Raw genomic sequence first — 6,463 nt, 5'->3', positions numbered from 1 at the left:
TATGCGTGACACTTATATACATTATATGCAGGACACTTATATACATTATATACGGGGCACTTCTATACATTATATGCGGGACACTTCTATACATTATATGCAGGACACTTATATACATTATATGCGGGGCACTTATATACATTATATGCGGGACACTTATATACATCATATGCGGGACACTTATATACATTATATGCAGGACACTTATATACATCATATGCGGGACACTTATATACATTATATGCAGGACACTTATATACATTATATGCGGGGCACTTATATACATTATATGCGGGACACTTATATACATTATATGCGGGACACTTATATACATTATATGCAGGACACTTATATACATTATATGCGGGGCACTTATATACATTATATGCGGGACACTTATATACATTATATGCGGGACACTTATATACATTATATGCGGGACACTTATATACATTATATCTAGGACACTTATATACATTATATGCAGGACACTTCTATACATTATATGCGGAACACCTCTATACATTATATGCGGGACACCTCTATACATTATATGCGGGACACTTCTATACATTATATGCAGGACACATATATATTATATGCAGGACACTTCTATACATTATATGCAGGACACTTCTATACATTATATGCAGGACACTTATATGCATTATATGCGGGACACTTATATACATTATATGCAGGACACTTATATACATTATATGCAGGACACTTATATACATTATATGCGGGACACTTCTATACATTATATGCGGGACACTTCTATACATTATATGCTGGACACTTATATACATTATATGCGGGACACTTATATACATTATATGCAGGACACTTATATACATTATATGCGGGACACTTATATACATTATATGCGGGACACTTATATACATTATATGCGGGACACTTATATACATTATATGCGGAACACTTATATACATTATATGCGGGACACTTATATACATTATATGCGGGACACTTATATACATTATATGCAGGACACTTATATACATTATATGCAGGACACTTATATACATTATATGCAGGACACTTCTTTGGAGTTTTTTTGGAGCCGTTTTCTCATAGACTCCAATGAAAACAGCTCCAAAAACGGACGTAAAAAACGCAGCGAAAAACGCGAGTTGCTCAAAAAACGTCTGAAAATCAGGGGCTGTTTTCCCTTGAAAACAGCTCCGTATTTTCAGACGTTTTTGGTCACTACGTGTGCACATACCCTTAGTCTAAATGGTCCAGCCGAACATAGCAAAAAAATAAAAGTTAGCAGTATTACAAATATAAAACCTATACTTTTTTCTCCCCTGCGCCACAATAGAAACTAGAGGTCAAGGAAAAATAATTTCCCTTCATGTAACTCTGCTTCCTGTCAACTGAAAAGTTAGCCGCCAGAGGGAAAAAATGTTTCCCCTTTGTGGAGTACAAGAAAGTCTAATTCCCAGGTGGGGCTTTCTTGTACTTATCGGGGAAACATTTTTCCTTCTGACAGATGATTTTTGCGTTAACAGGTGACAGAGTTCAATAGGGGTGGTGTTAGGGGGAGGAGGGGGGAAAATATGGTCTGTTCACAGTTTGTGTTTTTTCCACCCCTGCCCTAGATTTCAATCCTATATCCGCCCCTGTGTGCAGAATATCACAAATTCACAACAGAGCTTGCAGCGGAGAAGCGCACGCCCCTGTGGACAGAGAGCGCGTCTAACGAGTGAGTATGGCAACTCTGCACCTCTCCTCAGCCTCCACATGTTAGGGTATGTGCACACACACTAATTACGTCCGTAATTGACGGACGTATTTCGGCCGCAAGTAGTGGACCGAACTCAGTGCAGGGAGCCGGGCTCCTAGCATCATACTTATGTACGATGCTAGGAGTCCCAGCCTCTCCGTGGAACTACTGTCCCGTACTGAAAACATGTTTTCAGTACGGGACAGTTGTCCTGCAGCGAGGCAGGGACTCCTAGCATCGTACATAACTATGATGCTAGGAGCCCGGCTCCCTGCACTGTGTTCGGTCCGGGACTTGCGGCCGAAATACGTCCGTCAATCACGGACGTAATTAGTGTGTGTGCACATACCCTTATTGGATGAGAGGAGGAGGAGAAGGGCGGACTGTGGCAGATAACATTCACTGCTGGTATATACTTATATCTGCGGTATATTCACTGCTGCTATATAGGGATCTGTGCGGTATATACACTGCTGGTATATATGGATCTGTGTGGTATATACACTGCTGGTACATATTTATTTATAGGTTGTGCGCAGTTTATTTTTTGCTTTGCTACTGTTCCATATGCTTTTTTTTCTAAATATACATTTTTGCCCCTTGCAGTTAAAGGGGTTGTTCCAAGATTAAATGTTATCCCCTGTCTACAGGACAGGACATAACATGCTGATCGGTGGGGGTCTGACCACTGAGACCCCCACTGATAACTGGAACGGTGGTCCCTTGTACCCCTGAGTAACTGGAGCGGCAGGGTGTATGCTTGACCTGCAGCGTCATTAACTCAGGGGTACGAGGGACCCCCACTGATCAGCATGTTATCTCCTATCCTGTAGAGAGGGGATAACATTTAATCTTGGGACAACCCCTTTAAGGCATGAACATGCAGTGAATAGTTTTCAGATTATATTACTGGCTCGATGATTACATTCATTCCTAGTTTGGTCTGTTCAGTTTCGGTTTACAAATATTACGGATTGGTAGTACAGATCTAACAGACGTGGACAGAAAAAATGCAGCATGCGTTACTATACTGACTGTAAAGTGCAGCATGTGTTACTATACTGACTGTAAAGTGCAGCATGCGTTACTATACTGACTGTAAAGTGCAGCGTGCGTTACTATACTGACTGTAAAGTGCAGCATGCGTTACTATACTGACTGTAAAGTGCAGCGTGCGTTACTATACTGACTGTAAAGAGCAGCATGTGTTACTATACTGACTAAAGTGCCGCATGCGTTACTATACTGACTGTAAAGTGCAGCGTGCGTTACTATACTGACTGTAAAGTGCAGCATGTGTTACTATACTGACTGTAAAGTGCAGCGTGCGTTACTATACTGACTGTAAAGTGCCGCATGTGTTACTATACTGACTGTAAAGTGCAGCGTGCGTTACTATACTGACTGTAAAGTGCAGCATGCGTTACTATACTGACTGTAAAGTGCAGCGTGTGTTACTATACTGACTGTAAAGTGCAGCGTGTGTTACTATACTGACAGTAAAGTACCGCATGTGTTACTATACTAGCTGTAAAGTGCAGCGTGCGTTACTATACTGACTGTAAAGTGCAGCATGCGTTACTATACTGACTGTAAAGTGCAGCATGCGTTACTATACTAACTGTAAAGTGCAGCGTGCGTTACTATACTGACTGTAAAGAGCAGCATGTGTTACTATACTGACTGTAAAGAGCAGCATGTGTTACTATACTGACTGTAAAGTGCCGCATGCGTTACTATACTGACTGTAAAGTGCAGCGTGCATTACTATACTGACTGTAAAGTGCAGCGTGCGTTACTATACTGACTGTAAAAAGCAGCGTGCGTTACTATACTGACTGTAAAGTGCAGCATGTGTTACTATACTGACTGTAAAGTGCAGCGTGCGTTACTATACTGACTGTAAAGTGCAGCATGCGTTACCATACTGACTGTAAAGTGCAGCGTGCGTTACTATACTGACTGTAAAGAGCAGCATGTGTTACTATACTGACTGTAAAGTGCTGCATGCGTTACTATACTGACTGTAAAGTGCAGCTTGCGTTACTATACTGACTGTAAAGTGCAGCATGCGTTACTATACTGACTGTAAAGTGCAGCGTGTGTTACTATACTGACTGTAAAGAGCAGCGTGCGTTACTATACTGACTGTAAAGTGCCGCATGCCTTACTATACTGACTGTAAAGTGCAGCGTGCATTACTATACTGACTGTAAAGTGCAGCGTGCGTTGCTATACTGACTGTAAAGTGCAGCGTGCGTTACTATACTGACTGTAAAGTGCATCATGCGTTACTATGATGACAGCTAGGAGGAGTAAAAATCTTAAGGACCTCTTGACAAAAAGTCATTATGTATCTAAAACTGTCCATCCCTTTGGTGCACGAGAACCCGTAATTGGATGTTACCCATGTGGTGACTGCACCGCATGCCCAAATATCAGTAGAACTAAGGACTTTAAGACAACAGATGGTAGTAAAACATTTACAATCAGAGATTATATCTCTTGTAGTACTACATACGTTGTATACTATGCCTTATGCGGTTGCCCAAAAATTTATGTGGGTTTAACATCCCGACAGTTGAGGATACGTACGAGGGAGCATGTCAGGGATATCATTGGAGCCAAGAAAATCAGTGATCCAAGACAACTGAAAACGTTACCCAGACATTTCAAAGAATGTCATGACAGCAGTCCAAGATCCCTTATGATTCGGGGTATTGATCGTATACACTGTGGCATCAGAGGGGGTGACTTGAAGAAGGTTCTGGCCCAAAGAGAATGTATGTGGATTGTGAAGCTGGGCTCTATGGTGCCAAATGGCCTTAATGAACAACTGAACTTTGCATCCTTTCTATAAATTTACCTCTAACTATCCTACCACCTTTTGTTTTTTGCTTTTAATTTATTTTTAACATGTGTCTTTTACTGTGTTATTTAGGTACTTATTTCGTCCGACAGCCTTCCTTAGATGTGAATCCCTAATCTAGAACTGGATCCTGGTTGAATGTGCTGAAAAAGAGGAAATATCTCTTGTGTATAATGTCACCAACCCTTTTTTCCAATTTGATGATGTATTGATAACACTTCCCTTCTTTTAGGGCTTGTTTTCATTTTTGTTGATATTCTTCTTTATTATTTTATGTTAAGGGAAAATGTATGTTTCACTTCTTTTTCGACATATATTTTTTAGTTGGCCCCATGTATACAATTTATTATTGGAAGCATTCGGCCCATAACACACCCACTAATTTCTTGGGGGTTTGCTCTTCACCTATCCTGTACAATTATGGGGTTTGAATATGATATATTCTTACCTTGTACTTTATTTTGTCATAATTTTGCATTAAATTTGTGTTCACATCTTTGCGACCAAGATATTGGTATTCACTACAGCTTTTATTATAAGACTTTCGATCTCTTTTATGAAGAGAGTATAATGTGTCTCTTTTTTGTGGTCACCCACTATTATGCATTCATTTTTATTCGTGCATGCACACTCTTCTTGCTTTCACAGATTTTAGAATGTGACACAATACACACGACAGCCTGTCAGAATCTAAAACTGACTCATGGGATTTCCTTACCTCTCCGCTGTGTCCCCTGTCCAATGAGATGCGCGTTTCTCCCGTTCGTCGCCGCTGTGTTGACGCCCCGTCCCCGCCCCTGTAGCGCACTGCGCATGTCCGGGGTCCCTGTACGCGTCGGGGACCTTGGATATGCGCTACGGCGCTGGGGTATGGAAGTGGGGCATGCCTCACATCCGGTTGTCGGCGGAGGATATGCGCTGCACTCCCCTTGGATCAGGTGATATCGCACACACCGGTTCTCTTTAGTATTTAAGGCTGTCTTGAACTAGACACTGTATACCCCTTGAGGAAGCACATCGCGAAACGCGCGTTGGGGTGTTCCATACGTCCGTCAGGCTCCAAATACACCGTACTATGGGTAAGATACACTTGTTCCTTTGGGTTATATTTGCAAACTGTAAACTTTAAACTATCTTGAGATTGATTATTGACCGTTATACGTTGCCTATTTTGGGATACGACTCGGAAACCTGCACATGCAATTTGTGTTTCTGACTTGTTTTCCTTTATCTACACTTATACCTATATGATGTCATGTTCCTCAGTATTTGTGTTTGCCTCTGCTCAATTTGATAGTGGTATTTCCCCTGTATATTGATCTTGACTCATCGAGCCTGTCTGTCTGCATTGGGAACTTCAGAGTCACTCTTTCCAACTGTACCTTTTTAATTTTTCTATGTAATGTGTATATTCTATGTAATAAAGGTATATTTTTTATCAGATGGCTTCTATACTCCCAGTTCTTCTCCGTGTATATAATGTGTTACTATACTGACTGTAAAGTGCAGCGTGCGTTACTATACTGACTGTAAAGAGCAGCATGTGTTACTATACTGACTGTAAAGTGCCGCATGCGTTACTATACTGACTGTAAAGTGCAGCGTGCGTTACTATACTGACAGTAAAGTGCAGCATGCGTTACTATACTGACTGTAAAGTGCAGCATGCGTTACTATACTGACTAAAGTGCAGCGTGCGTTACTATACTGACTGTAAAGAGCAGCATGTGTTACTATACTGACTGTAAAGAGCAGTGTGCGTTACAATACTGACTGTAAAGTGCCGCATGCATTACTATACTGACTGTAAAGTGCAGCGTGCATTACTATACTGACTGTAA

Source organism: Rhinoderma darwinii, chromosome 4 (assembly GCF_050947455.1).
Source record: "Rhinoderma darwinii isolate aRhiDar2 chromosome 4, aRhiDar2.hap1, whole genome shotgun sequence".
In the NCBI taxonomy this organism is placed as follows: Eukaryota; Metazoa; Chordata; class Amphibia; order Anura; family Rhinodermatidae; genus Rhinoderma; species Rhinoderma darwinii.
This window is presented reverse-complemented; position numbering follows the sequence as displayed.